This window comes from Bombyx mori, chromosome 15 (assembly GCF_030269925.1).
Source record: "Bombyx mori chromosome 15, ASM3026992v2".
Classification (NCBI taxonomy): Eukaryota; Metazoa; Arthropoda; class Insecta; order Lepidoptera; family Bombycidae; genus Bombyx; species Bombyx mori.
The window spans coordinates 7,249,740-7,265,384 of NC_085121.1; the positions used below are offsets into that span (position 1 = coordinate 7,249,740).

General features: G+C 36.1%; 1 protein-coding gene across 3 annotated transcripts in view; it reads right to left on the reverse strand.

The window, feature by feature from the left end:
• Positions 1–15,645, reverse strand: part of LOC101747129 (protein sickie) — a 209,959-nt gene that overhangs the window by 114,037 nt on the left and 80,277 nt on the right. Inside the window, exon 1 of one of the 3 annotated variants that reach the window (XM_021349549.3) lies at positions 4,695–4,827. The exons of 1 other annotated variant lie outside the window; for it this stretch is intronic. The gene's annotated coding sequence lies outside the window, so the exon portion shown is untranslated. Of the gene's footprint in view, positions 1–4,694; positions 4,828–15,645 lie in introns of those variants that run through there. One more of the 3 variants, XM_038015827.2, reaches the window with a different exon arrangement.

Genomic DNA, 15,645 nt, shown 5'->3' on the forward strand with positions numbered 1-15,645 from the left:
CAGACAAGTGCAGTGAGTCTGTACGCCTACAGACACGAATACCGGTTCGGTGTTGTTCAATAAGATATTCATAAACCATAAAACGTGTAGTCGGATAGGAAATTACACTGAAATCAAAAATTCCAATCAAGAACCAATGTTTTTGATATAAAAATAGATGGCATTACTATTTTTATTAATCGTAAACGTTAGAATTGGGTGTTATATATAGTTGTAATCTACGAACCGTAATCTGGATTGCTTCAAAAACTTCTAATCAATTTCAAATTTTAGCAAGAAAGTGAAGTGAATTATATAAAACATTTAAATTTATAAAACGGAACTGTATGTAGTGCCATAGACAGAATATAATATACTTTAGCGATGAATGTTATTACGGAGATGATCATTACGACAAGCGACAGCATTCCGGTAAATATAAAGGTGAAAACATTAGCTACATCTAATATATAAAATTCTCGTGTCACAATGTTCGTTCCCATACTCCTCCGAAACCGCTTGACCGATTCTCATGAAATTTTTTATGCATATTCAGTAAGCCTGAGAATCGGCTACTATCTATTTTTGATACCCCTAAGTGATTAGGGTTGTCCACCCCTAACATTTTTTTTTTTATTTGGACTTTTTTTTTGTTATAATGAGGTATTATGTGGTTGAATGAGGTTTTGTTATTTTTATTATATATTCCCTCATCGTTCACAGCACTACATACCTCTTTCACTCATTTACCACATCCTTACACACTTACAATAAGTTAGTTTTTTTTTCTACACTAGAAATTCCCTAGAAATCTTATTTATGGCAAAAAAATATTTGCCGGGTCAGCTAGTTATTCCATATTATTACTCCATAAAATATCATCCCATAAACATCGAGATGTAGAAGAATTTGTTATCCATTCTAAATAAGATGAATACGTCGTTCGTTTAGGAAATCGTTTATGAGATTTAAGTTAGAAACTTCCAATGTTGCGCGAATAGTTGTCGAATAACAAAAAAAGGATACATATATCATAAAATGACGTACCCGCAATTTAAATGCTTACGTACGAAAGCGACGGCGATATCCTCTCATTACACTAAACAATTAAATTGCTCTTTTTCAGCTATACATTTTAATTTTAAATTCGCATACAGAACATACTGTAGGATAAGTCCTAACAAAAATCCATGTTTCTTTTTTTCGATACTTCGAGTCAAGCATCATTCAGTACCCCTAGATACGACCATAATACTGTAAGACACGAACCATAAATATTTACTTTCTACAACCCTCAAAACAATAACGCATTCTTACGCCTGTCACGATAACCGCTTTTTTAGGGATCTGAAGCCAAATTACAAAAAACGGAACCCCTATTATTTTGTTGGGTTGATGTGTGTCTTTCTGTCACAAAAATTCTAGTTGGGTAATAGAGACACTCTCAATAAAACCTATTTGGAAGGTAAATGTATTCTATAAACTGCTTTATTTGGTCTCGAAAAAACAACACGCTGAATAACTCAATCACAAAAATAAATAGCAATTTATTATTAGATAAGCTTCAAAAATAAACGAAAGTTTCTCAAAGATATGAGCATTTAGAGTTGCGACAGCTCCTACTTGTAAAATATTGGGCGATTTAAAGAAAAGCTGTGTGATTCAATAGATTACCTTGGTCCAACAGGAGTTAAGTGGTTACCGTAGCCCATACCCATCATAATGTTAATGCTACTACTACCGATCTTGAGCCGTGAGATATTGTTCTCAATATATCAGATTCAATACTTACAATAATACCTACTTCAAGCATAATAATACATCAACAGTTTTAATGAAAACTACTTTTATGGTTTCATTCCGCGTTTGACGATTGACCATGTCCGTAAAACCACAAAAACTGTAATGTTTTCGAAACATTCAAAATAAAATATAATCTTCTATATACATATATAAAAAAGAATTGCTGTTCGTTAGTCTCGCTAAAACTCGAGAATGGCTGGACCGATTTGGCTAATTATGGTCTTGAATTATTTGTGGAAGTCCAGAGAAGGTTTAAAAGGTAAATAAATATGAAAACGCTCGGAATTAAATAAAAATAACAATTTTGTTTTTCCTTTCATGTGTCCCCCGTCGGACGGATTCCTTTTGTTTGTTTTAAGTTTATTTTATACAAAAGCTTAGGTCTTTTATTTATCGATTGAGGCACTACGAAGTCTGCCGGGTCAGCTAGTAATAACAATAAAAACACACGAGCTTAAACCGTAAAATAAGTTTTAATTATGTCTACCCGCGCAAAAGCCGAAACAAATACTATTTAACAACTGCTATTCAAACTGGAATGTATTATTTGCGCAGGATATATGTAGGTAGGATGGTGGTACGGGGTAGCTACCCATGCGGGCTTACCAAATGCGCTACCACCATCAGTAATTATGCAAATTATAATCGTAAGTTTTTTTTTAGTTAACAAACAATGTTAATCGTTCCTAGTGAAGCTATTTGCGAAAATATTGTCTTAAGTAAATATTTCATCGGAAAAAATTATACCGCCTGCGGAATTCGAACACGGGAATAGTCGCACTGCGTATACCAGTCGTCTACCTTTAGGCCACGACGACTTTAAATGGTTCAACATGTTTTTATTTATTCGATATAATATAGCATGTGATGAGACGAAATGAAAATGAGGTTGGTAAGAAAGTGTAACTATGAATGTGGAAGGATGTAGAGGAAGAGGTAGACCTAAGAAAAAATGAATGGATTGCGTGAAAGACGATATGGGTAAGAGGGGAGTGAGCGAAGAAGTGCTATATGATAGAAGAGTATGGAAGGAGAAAACATGTTGCGCCGACCCCAGGTGACTGGGAGAAGGGCAGGATAATGATGATGATAATATAGCCCATTTTCGGTTACACAGTTCTTAGAGTTAGACAACAAAAATATCATTTAATATCTCATTTTAACCTTTAACGTTCGTTCTAACTACGGAACCTATCACTGTGCGTTGTTCGACACGCAAATGCCTTATTTTTACGATTGTTTTAGTTTATAAACAGACGGCATGAATACCTACATACATAAGAATGTAAAGATCGACCCAATGGTATTGTTCAACAAACTATAGGCACAATTTGTTTATATCACTAATAAATGTAAGAAATTACTTTTGAATAATTTCATTTCTTTTTCTACAATAGAACATTAAATATGGACAGGGTTGAATTGCGAAATTCGAGATTATGCTGCAACTGTTTATAACACTGAAAATCACCCTAGATTTGGTGTTATACATATAAAATAAAAATCTCTGATGAAATACTTTAATTAATAACTAAGTATTTAAAAGACGATTATATCAAACTAAAACGTCCTCATCGCATTCATTCATCATTTTAATTGATGCCAATGTTTCAGAAAAATCATATTTTGTTGTTAATACATTTTCTTATTTATAACGACCATCTAAATTCAATTTCGTCTAAAACAAAACGGATTTCAGAATGGATTCTCACCTCAACAATTACGGACAAAAGAATCTCTTAATGGAAATACTTGGAGAGCACGCAATAGGGGAGGGACGAAAAGAAAAGCGTTAAAAGAAAAAAATACGTTAATCAAATATAATATGTACATATTTTTTTAAGCATTCTCATTTTGCGTCGTATAATTTATTATAATGAGAGACTTGTTTTTATTTTGAGATTGCCCTGTGATTATCTCTTATTTATTTGTTTGAACCCTTGGTTTCCCTCCATTGGTTCTCCCCGAAATAAAAATTCATTTGTATAAATCGTTCTTTGCATAATTCACAGCCATATTCAATTACGCTTTTGTAAATTTTTCCGGCACTTGCTTATTCAAATCGCTCGAATAATAATTGAAAATTTTTCTTTGAACTGTCATCCCGTGGTGATTACTATTCAGCACTCAAAGTATTATTATTCGTTTGACACTTAAATGTCACTAAATGACGATGCATTTGTTTGAAATTGTGCCTTTTATCTATGCAAAAATCACACAAGGCATGCAAATACCAGTTTGATCGCAAAACGTGGGCGAACCTGCGGCAGATAACTAGCTCCTCGCCCGCGCAAACCTTACCCAATAGCTACAGTATAAAACCGAACTCGTTGCGATACTTGGTTCGACCCCAACCTGTAGAGAGCAACTTCGCGTACCTATACTGATTTATTATCGGACTATGCTAATTAATTCTCTTAAAATAGACCGGTGCTTGTTCGCGAAAAGTGCAATCACTTGTCGTTACTATTATTACCTTATTACTATTAAACTACCAAGTTTTCGTACATTTTTTAATTAGCCTTCAATATTTTAAGGACTGTTTATTATATAAAAAAAAAACTTTATGCGCTTTTTTGGAACATAACCGAATGCTTCGTAAACTAGTGGTTAATTTTGACAGATAAACATTGTCACTCTCAAACTACTATGACATAAATCAAACTTATTTCAGTTACAAGAAGGGCTTGACTAATTGGTAGAAGACGCATTTGAGATAAATATAAATTTCTGTAAAGCCCGTGTTAAGTCAGAGAGTACTGGAGACGTGATTCATGCTTGTAAACAAAACAACTATCCGCTCGAATTAACTCCGAATACTGGAATAAAACGCATCAAAATCGCTCTCCTTTCGTCCACTTGAACAACTCCGATTAGAAACGGGGCTAATAATAAACATTAGCTTCGCACACCGTAAACAATAAATCTGTAACACGTTTTTTGTCACGGTCGCACTCGCGATTTAGGGGTAGCGCGCGAGCGCGTTCACGAAGTCTTCGTAGCGTGCACGCGCGACCATGGCGCCCGCGCGACAGACTAAGCACTAGTGCGCGCTGCTGGCTTAGTTCGACGAAAGCGCGAGGGCCTTCGCCCCTTCCGATCCGAATCCCTGATCGCGCGGGATGCAGCGAATGCTAATACCGCGCACAGGGCTGCCGGAACAAGAGCCCGCATGCAACCAACGACGGAACGACCATCAAAATAATGACGCCATCAAAATTAAATATAAACCGTATCCACTTTATTGAGCTTAATAAAGTTTTAATCGGGGCTCTTAAAAAAATGTATTATATACACTTTGTAATATATTGATCTGCAATTGAGGCCGTCAGTAAAATATAATAAATTTTGATGCAAAACCGGCCAATCCATATTTTCACCTATAGCTAACAGATGGCTTTGTAAACATTATTTTGGCGCGTATTTTATTTTTTTGCCTACTCAAATTCAAATTCATGAAAACTTAAACCTCATTGCTTCATCATAACTATGGTAAGCTTAGGCCACTTTTGCGCTGACGGCCTCCATGGTACCTATTACATAATCAGTTTTCGACGTTCGATCATCGTACACAAATATTATATTCAGAAACGTCATATACAAATGAGACGGTGTACAGACAGCGAAAAAATTTATAGCAACCCTAGCAGATTACGAAAAACCATCGGCACGGTTGCCATCTGCGCCGGGGAGCAGCCCTTGCATTACCGGGATGACATTATGCACTACCATAAGGGTGTAAACGGCTTATCTCGTTAAATCACTAGAGCCGACGACGCGGTGAAATAATTTACACTCCGCAGTTAACACCTTCCTAAGATAACCGTATACATTAGGGCACACTAAAGACCTTTTAATACTAAAAATCTTGGAGATAAAAGTTTTAGTCTCATTCTATCTGAGACTAGTTTTGTACTCAATTATGCAGCTATTTCCAGTTAATTATCAATTAGATTAAATTTTATTTTCAGATACAAAATTTTCAAAAAAGAAGTAGCCAGTTAATGTAATCAAATCAAGCTATACACCAAATAAATTACTACAACAATGAACTTGGTTCCATCTCGCATAATCAATATAGGCTCGTATTATTATAATAAGAGGGTGGTGAAGCCCTATGTTACGTCACCATGAATTTATATCCTTAATGATATAAATATCCATCAGTCGATACGAACTGTTTATAGACAAAACTATTATGCTAATCAATTATTTGGGCAGTTTTATGCGGGTCACTAAAATCAATATTTTGTGTGAGTGGATATGTTCAGATAAGGCACAACTGTATTTTGCCTTTCGAAAGCAAGATTAGCATATGGCCCACCCCATGCTTACAAATAGCCCATAGCTACCGCAGAAGACTTTTGTGGATTCGTTGAAAGAAAAACAGATCAGAACGATCAAAAAATACCTCATAATCCCGATGCGGATCTGACAGATAGGCGTACCTCTATAATTTTGTAATCTTTATTCTAGCACAAGTAAACCAATAAAACATGACCAAACCAGGTGACCCGGAGATTTTAATCGTAAATAATTATAATATCCTACTGGTGGTAGGACCTCTTGTGAGTCCGCACGGGTAGATATCACCTCCCTGCCTATTTCAGCCGTGAAGCAGTAATGCGTTTCAGTTTGAAGGGCGGGGCATCCGTTGTAACTATACTGAGACCTTAGAACTTATATCTCAAGGTGCGTGGCGCATTTACGTTGTAGATGTCTATGGGTTCCAGTAACCACTTATCACCAGGTGGGCTGACATTCCCGATCCTGCGGACAGAATGGAAAGCAGTCGACGTCGCCCAAAACACGTCATCTCGGATCCTCCCGATCCACTAACGGTGCTTTTAGGTACTTCAAGCACCGGTCACCGTTCTCGTCGAACCCGTCGCTTGCGACGAAGGGCTCGACGAGTAAATTAACTCTCAGACACAGCCCACTGAGTTTCTCGCTGGGTCTTCTCAGTGGGTCGCGTTTCCGATCCGGTGGTAGATTCTGCGAAGCACGGCTCTTGCTAGGGTTCGTGTTAGCATCGTCGTCAGGTTTGAGCCCAGTGACCTCACTTACAAACGTTAGGGCGAAGCTGAAATAGCCTCTAAAGGCTATCAGCATAGGTAGGAAAAAAAAAAGGTGGGCTGTGAGCTCGTCCACTCATCTAAGCAATAAAACAATAATAATAATAATTAAATTAAAATGCAATAAAAACAAAGACAATGAAACGCAGGTTACACAACACAACGCGGAAACGTTGCGATTCGGCTAACTACCATCGAATCCCATTTCGTTAGTAAAACCAGATTGAAAATATTCATGGAACTTCTAAAAGCACAATTCTATTTATATAATATAGAAACGTGAGAAAATATGAGTTATATTTCTGGATACGCCGTATTGACGGGATCAGAGCGCGAGTATTTATCACGTCCGTGTCGTCTCTGATGCGTTGCTACTCAATCGCCGCTTTTAATAATTTATTTTTTATTGATATTCCTAAAAGTCTGCAGGGGAACACATGAAATGAACGATTTTGTGTCTGACATCATTTTATTATCTTTGTTCAAAGGTGATCGTGTGTGTAATACCTAACTATGTAGGGTACATTTGGAATATTTCTCGAAAACAAAAATCGGTAATAAATATAAATACTTATAATAAAAAAATACACTTTAAAAATTACATAGCACGCAATGAAACTTGTTTTTTAAATTAATTGAGGCACAAGGCTTACGATTTTGAAGAAACGCGGGTATTCGTTTTACATTGCTGTTTCACGAAATATAATCTATAATTAATAAATAAGCATAGATAAAACAATTCAGTCTCTCTTTCTCAACGGTATTTCAACCGATTTTCTCTTTGTGTTTTTTGATAGCTATAAGCGAGCTTTGGTGTCATTACCTAATAATAATAAAAACTGAAAACAGTTTGTTTTTCAGTATTATAAGAAAAAATGTTAATAACAAAACAAACGAGGACATATAATACGTACACACATAATTGAGTGGTTAAGTGAGGAGTGGGACCTCCAATATACAATGCAAATGAGAGTTCAATCTACGGTTTTGTGGAAGATGGTGGTATTAACACTTTCTATGCACTCTGGTAACAACTTGATTCTAGGCCGTAAGTGAAGAATATTGTATAAAATTTAAAGAAACACCATATTAGTCCTTAAGCGTAATACATTGGACTCTGAGGTTACCAGAGAATTTCCAACAATGAACTGCAATAAGTACATGCAAGAATTTCTTCTAAGACAATGGCTAGTAAGAGTCCGAGCTTAATGCACACACGACTCAACAACTATTGCTCCAACACCGACCGGATTAAACGAAGCATTGAACTCATAATGCGTAATTTACGAGGACATAAAGAGTGCACTTTAATAAGTGGAATTTTCAACAAGGGCCCGTCAAATACCCGCACAGACGATCGTAAAATGGATCGCCGGACACGGCCGAGGGTAGGACGTTTTCCTAATAGCAAAAATTCCATTGTACTCCGTGGCATCTTTATATTGTAAATATGTTTTTTATAAATGTTTCCTATTGACTATTTAAAAAAGAGGCAGTAAATAAAAGAGGTACACGCTTTATTTGTCAAAAAAAAAAAAATTATTAGTCCAATGCTTTCGAAAATTTCACATTAGTGATGGGACATTTTAAGCGTGTTTTTTTTTAAAAAATAGGTTATAACTATTTTTACGGCAACGTAACATTTACATTCACTATTCAGCTTCACCGTTCGCTGCGTGTTTGTGTACTTCATCGTTGAGTCGAAGCGAACCCAACACTAGATTGATGTTTGTTGACAGAAGAAATCAACGGTATCGCTATGGTCAGAGCGAAGCGAAGAACGTTACATCAACAAATAATAGTAACAAGTTACAAATGGTGACCGACCTTTTTCTTCCGAATGTAAAAGTTGACGATGAACACTAGACTTACTAGACTAGAGTTTTATTTATTTATTATTGTATAGATGGGTGGACGGGCTCACAGCCCATCTGGTGTTAAGTGGTTACGAGAGCTCATAGACATCTTATGCCGCCACCCACCTTGAGATATGAGTTCTAAGGTCTCAATATGAACGGCTGTCCCACCCTTCAAACCGAAACGCACTACTGCTTCACGGCAGAAATTGGCAGGCTGGTTACCTACCCGCGCGGATACATAATAGGTCCTACCACCAGTAGTAGGAGTAGTGATGAAAATTGCTGGAACTGATGCAAATTAAAGAGTCACATAGGAAGTTACGCTCACGTATCCGCAAATATTTGTAGGTATTTTTGTTTAATGCAAAGACGTGCGATGAAGCCCTCACTCAGCCCGGGGCCATGAAACATAAGATCGGAATCTAAATTTTATTGTATTGTAATAAAGGCTGTATTCGAACGCGCTCGCATAACAGTCCAGCCAGGAATTAAGCAATATGTATAATGAAGTGCGCGTTTGATTTTCATTCTAATGTAGCATTTATTAAGAGTAATAGGTACCTACTGTAGAATTTGTTTTAACTTAGACTAGTTGACCCGGCAGACTTCGTAGTTCCTCAATCGATAAATAAAAGACCTAAACTTTTGTATAAAATAAACTTAAATGAAACAAAAGAAATTCGTCACACACGACACATCAAAGGAAAAACAAAATTGTTATTTTTATTTATTTCCGAGTATTTTCATATTTATCTACCTTTTAAATTTTCTATGGACTTCCACAAATAGTTCAAGACCAAAATTAGCCAAATCGGTCCAGCCGTTCTCGAGTTTTAGCGAGACTAACGAACAGCAATTCATTTTTATATTTTATCTTAGATCTTAGATATCAGACCGACGATGTAGCGACTTCTTGTCGGGAATATATCAAATAAAAGCCCCATCAATCCTCTTGACATTTATTTTACGACTCTGTGTACATACACATTATGATTGCCTCTATGGCGATTCGCAAATCGGTTAACGTTGGTGTTACGACCAAGCTTGTTCTTTGTCTGGGCGTTAATATGAATACCCATACTTTATTTAATATTATAATTGTGAAGCACGTTCGTTTGTGTGTTTGTTTGTCCTTCTTTAAGGTCAAAACGTAGTAACAGATTGACATGTTTTAAAGTGATAGTATTATGTTAAGAAAGTGATACATGCTACTTTTTATTCTGTAAAAAAACATCCCATCCCCGCGGGCAGCTGTTTTATTATCTTTGGAAAAATAACTTACTTCGTCCATCTTTCACCTCAAATGCTTCGAAGCAATTGCGGACACCACGGGCGGAAGCTAGTGTATGTTTATTTTTAAACCTATAATATTACGTATGTATTTAAATTATTATTATTATTAGGTAAGTATGCTTTTTTTTCCTACCTAAGCTGATAGCCTTGAGAGGCTATTTCAGCGCAACCTCAACTAGTAGGTGAGCTTACGGAGCTCAAACCTGGCGACATTGCTAACACGAACCATAGCAAGAGCCGTGCTTCGCAGAATCTACCACCGGATCGAAAACACGACCCACTGAGAAGATCCGGCGAGAAACTCAGTGGGCAGTGTCTGTGGGTTAACTTACTCGTCGAGCCCTTCGTAGCTACATTAAACCTTTATTACTAATACTAAGCATATCAGTCTCTGTCTCCCATGAAACGTTAGTTCTGTGTCAGGTGAAAATGTATGTATGATTTGCCACAAAAAAAATGCCTTCACTCATCGTTGACAACGATATCATACTTCAAACGCCGGTTTTAATAAACAACGGTATTAACATAGCCAAGCATTCGCAGTGATAAACCTTTGGACGTAACTAAAATAATTCACAATCAAACAACTAAACTAAAATAATTCACAATCAAGCAAGCCCCTGTCTGAGCTTCCATCTCTAATTGGTAACCAAAACAGCCCTTCGTAATTCGACACTTATCTCCGGAGATGACGCAGTAACCTTGTTATTCAAATGAAAGATGATCCTGTCATCTTGATACTGTTATCTTAGTTTTTTTGTGTTGACGGAGCTATTTGATAGTCTGTTGTATATTTGTTATAGATTTTTTTGAAGTGAAACTTCTTTAGAACGTCACGCAGGTATGCAACGGAAATGACGTCAAACTACTATTGAAATTAAGTACTTGTCAAATGTCAGTAGTAGTAGTTGTTGTATTTTTCCAACTGGAAAGGCAAATGTATCATACCGTACAGCCTAATATTTTATAATTTTTTTGTGAAAAATGTTAATAGGAATTGAAATGAAATGAAAAGAATTTGGAACATTAATCAAATAGCATGAAATTAAATTAGTCAATTCAATTGGCAAAATATTAGTCATTTACAATTTAGAAATCTAAACATAATGTGACTGTCAACACTGAGGTTTGAGATTGACATTTGACAGACTTTTGGTGGGAACATATCTTCCTTTTTCTCTTCCTCTAAGTCTCGGAAATCTAAAGTTTTAGATTTGTATAAATATAAGCAAGACTCATAAATTAGTTCGCCAAAAAGTTTCACTTCTGAAATGTGTACTTTGTACGCACGCACTTTTTTTAATTTTTTAAATGGGCTATAGTACTTTTAGTTTCACTTAGCAGTTGACTGATACCTTGTGTAATAAAATTAATAAGCTTAAAATAACAATAAAATGTATTATGATTATGAAGAATAAGACGTTCATTTTTTTTTACGGCGGTTGAGAAAAATTGTTCTTTCTTATATTTGAAAAGTGGATAATGATGTATATTTTTTATGGCGGCAACGAAGACTTGTTTAACATCGTGCAGATTAATAATATTGCTTAGATGGGTGGACGAGCTCACAGCCCGCCTGGTGTTAAGTGGTTACTGGAGCCCATAGACATCTACAACGTAAAGGCGCCACCCACCTTGAGATGTAAGATCTCAGTATAGTTACAACGGCTGCTCCACCCTTCAAACCGAAACGCATTATTGCTTCACGGCCGAAATAGGCAGGGTGGTGGTACCTACCCGTGCGGACTCTCAACAGGTCCTAACACCGGTAATGATAATTTTTTTTGTAATGATATTTTGTAATAATTTTAAACTTTAAATGGCTCTACTGTAAAGTTGTAAAAATGTTGCTTAAATGAAATAGCCGTTCATCTCTCGATATTATAGTGTTTTACAAGAATATTCTAAAGATATTGTTACACTTAAAACTGTAAACAATGCGGTAATCGGTCTCTCCCGTTTTCTAACAGCGACAATGTAATGACCGGAAGAGACAATGTAAAAAGAATAAAAATGAATTTTTTTACTAAACTTAATTTAGAAAAATCTCTGCATGGGAATTCGAAAAGGAAAACGATGAAAGAATCTCAATTAGTCTGAAAACTTAACAGTAAATGTTCTGCCCAATTGTTATACGTTTTTGATTATTCTAAAGGGAAAAAAACTCATTCATTTACATTTAAATGTGCAGTAGGTAATCGAAATGAGGAAGATTACATAAATGAAATATTTTGTGAAACAAAAAAAAATATACGTCACAATTTTGGTTAAACGTAGAGTATGCAATGGAGTTGTAAATAATTCATAGCTCATCTAATCCATCAATCTGTCAGCCCCCCATAATTAAATATCTATATCATGCATATATATAACAAACAAAATAGTTTACTTTTTCTACCTTTTAAGTTATTGCATAGCTTTTATCGCGGGCTTTGAGCGCGGCGATCGAATCAAGAAATTCCGTAACTAAAATAAAACCTAATACTGCGCCTACCATGTAGCTCGCGTTCAACACATTCACACGTTGCGCTTGTGTAGTGTTTGTGAATAAGCGCGCGGCGTGACGTCGCACTGCATGCGCATCATGAAAAGTCTGCCCATCTCTCTCTCGCGCGGTCTAGCTTATGAGTGTGAAGGGGACAGTTGTTTTGCTTTTGTTAATGTTTATAAATATAGCGTGGATTTATCTTATTATTGTTTTAACATTAAATTATTATTGTCTAATTATAATTGCCTAAGTTGATAAAAAATGCTATGCAATAGCTTTACCGCGGCAGTGCCCGAGTACCAAACGATTGTTTTTTTTGTTTTTAACAGTTTTTTTTTACCGACCATTAAAAAAAAGGAAATAACGGAACAAATGAAAATGTAATACATAAAATGAATTTAATTCAGTCTTGATGTATCTATCAGTGATTATGATCGAAGAAATACCACTCGACGATTTATTCACGACGTATTTACTATTTTAAATCTAGTAAGCTTACGGTATACCGTAACATTACTCGATCGAGATAATGAAAATCAAATCTTGGCTGCAAGTAGAATTGTTTCCTAAGGAAATACGAAACTAGCTCGTGGTTTCAAAAGTTTCATGCACAATAACAAAAAAAAAATCGACTATACCGAAAATTAGTATTCGCTAGCAATATTACTGGTGGTAGGACCTCTTGTGAGTCCGCACGGGTAGATACCCCTACCCTGCCAATTTCTGCCGTGAAGCAGTAATGCGTTTCGGTTTACAGGGTGGGGCAGCCGTTGTAACTATACTTGAGACCTTATAACTTATACGGCAAGGTGGGTGGCGCATTTGCGTTGTAGATGTCTATGGGCTCCAGTAACCACTTAACACCAGGTGGGCTGTGAACTCGTCCAATCATCTAAGCAATAAAAAAATATCAATAATTTGTGACACTAGTCTGATTTCTCTAATTCAATAAAAACTGCATAGTAATATAATATATGCATTTATATGTAGTCAGACTGCATTGCGTGGCGTTCTGGCCGTCTGCTTCGGTCCCAAATAAGGTGCGTCCCAGTAAGGAAAGTGGTTCCATTGTATTTAACATTCGCTCCCGGGTGTTCACCTACAAGAAAAAGCGATTGGAATTCTAAAATCTGGACTGGTTCGTGGTGCTCTTTTATGGAGCTTCGAAATATATTTAAGTTAGTTTTTTACCGGTGGTAGGACTTCTTATGAGTCCGCACGGGTAGGTACCACCACCCTGCCTATTTCTGCCGTAAAGCATTAATGCGTTTCGGCTTGAAGGGTTGTAGGGCAGCCGTTGTAACTATACCTTAGACCTTAGAACTTATATCTCAAGGTGGGTGGCGCATTTGCGTTGTAGATTTCTATGGGCTCCAGTAACCACTTAACACCAGGTGGGCTGTGATCTCGTCCACCCGTCTAAGCAATAAATAAAAAATAAATAAAAGTTAAAATCGAATTTCAAAACGAACGTTCCTTTCCAAAGTTGTAACTAATAATTGTTCCAAAACGATGCTTCCCAAACTGTGATCATTTTACTTAGATACAAGATACCATTCCATTTTGAATACAATTAAAAACATATCCAGTTATAGTGTTGATGTACCTCCATTAAGCGATTTACATCAAGCTGACATAACATAACGTGACATGCTATTAAGCATCCTATAATCTATACTAATATTATAAAGCTGAAGAGTTTGTTTGTTTGTTTGTTTGTTTGTTTGTTTGTTTGTTTGTTTGTTTGTTTGTTTGTTTGTTTGTTTGTTTGTTTGTTTGTTTGAACGCGCTAATCTCAGGAACTTCTGGTCCGATTTGAAAAATTATTTTAGTGTTAGATAGCCCATTTATTGGAGCACCAATAAATAATGTTTCAAAATAGGGGTTTAAATAGCTCCTTAACATTCTATAATTCAATATTATTTTCACTTTCTACGTAAATGAAGTGGGGGTAAAATTTAGCGTTATGCTAAAATAACTATTCCACGCGGACGGAGTCGTGGAAAAAAGCTATATAGTTTATAATATCTTGAACCATTGCAGAAATGTTTCTCAAGAGAAAAGTCGTGAATTCGGAACTGTATGTTCCTATATATAGGTATATATCAGTACTTCTGAAAGTCTTCTGTGTATGTTGTGTATATTTTTATTTGGCAAATTGAGCTATTATTTGTATCACTAAATAAATACATTGTTGGTATAACGTCAATATAAGTCAATAAATAAATGAAGAACGTGAAGCGTGGCTACGAGTTCTTATTATTGGCAACGGGTTGCTGTTTTACGTAATAACATACATACATAGTGGACGTTATAAGAACAAAGACAAAGAGAAGCATTTGTGTATAGGGATGTAAATACGCCAATTCCGAAAACCAAGAAAGGTCAGTTGGAAATGGCCGAATTTCCGCCTATACGTTTGAGGTGGTAGGCGGAATGTCGTAGTTACACCGAAAAAACTACGTTCCGAGGACAACAGGTGGCAGTGAAAACATCAAAAGCGCAGTAGATGATATGATTTTAATTTTGCAAATTCAAACATTGTATATACGAGTATTTTCATCTATTTACTCTGGTGGTAGGACGTCTCGTGAGTCCGCATGGGTAGGTACTACCACGCTGCCTATTTCTGCCGTGAAGTAGTCATGCGTTTCGGTTTTGAGGGCGGAGCAGGCGTTATACTATAAAATTAACACCAGGTGGGTCGCGAGATCGTTTACCATTTTAGAATGAAAAATTATAAAATAAAATCCACATAAAATCGTCAAAAATAAATGATTTTGATATCGTATTATTAGGAAACCCGTGATTAGTTGAACGAACAACGCGCATATGTCAGACATTATCGATTTTATTTATGAATGCGTTATTTTCGGTATAAAAAGTAATTATGTAGCGGCACGTGCGTGCTGTCCACTGAAGCGATAACGCAACAAATGCCTTACAATAGCTTGTTAGCCCATTGTCGTGAGTGGAGTTCGGGAGTTGACGTGACATCCTTATATTGTTCCCGCAATCAGGGAAGCATTGACCGAAGGGTTGAGCGACAAACGCTGCATTGTTTTCGTTTAAAAATATATTTTAATATTTTTTTAATACTTTGAATTGTAAATAAAAGTATTGTTTAATTATTTTAGGAGCTTTGTTA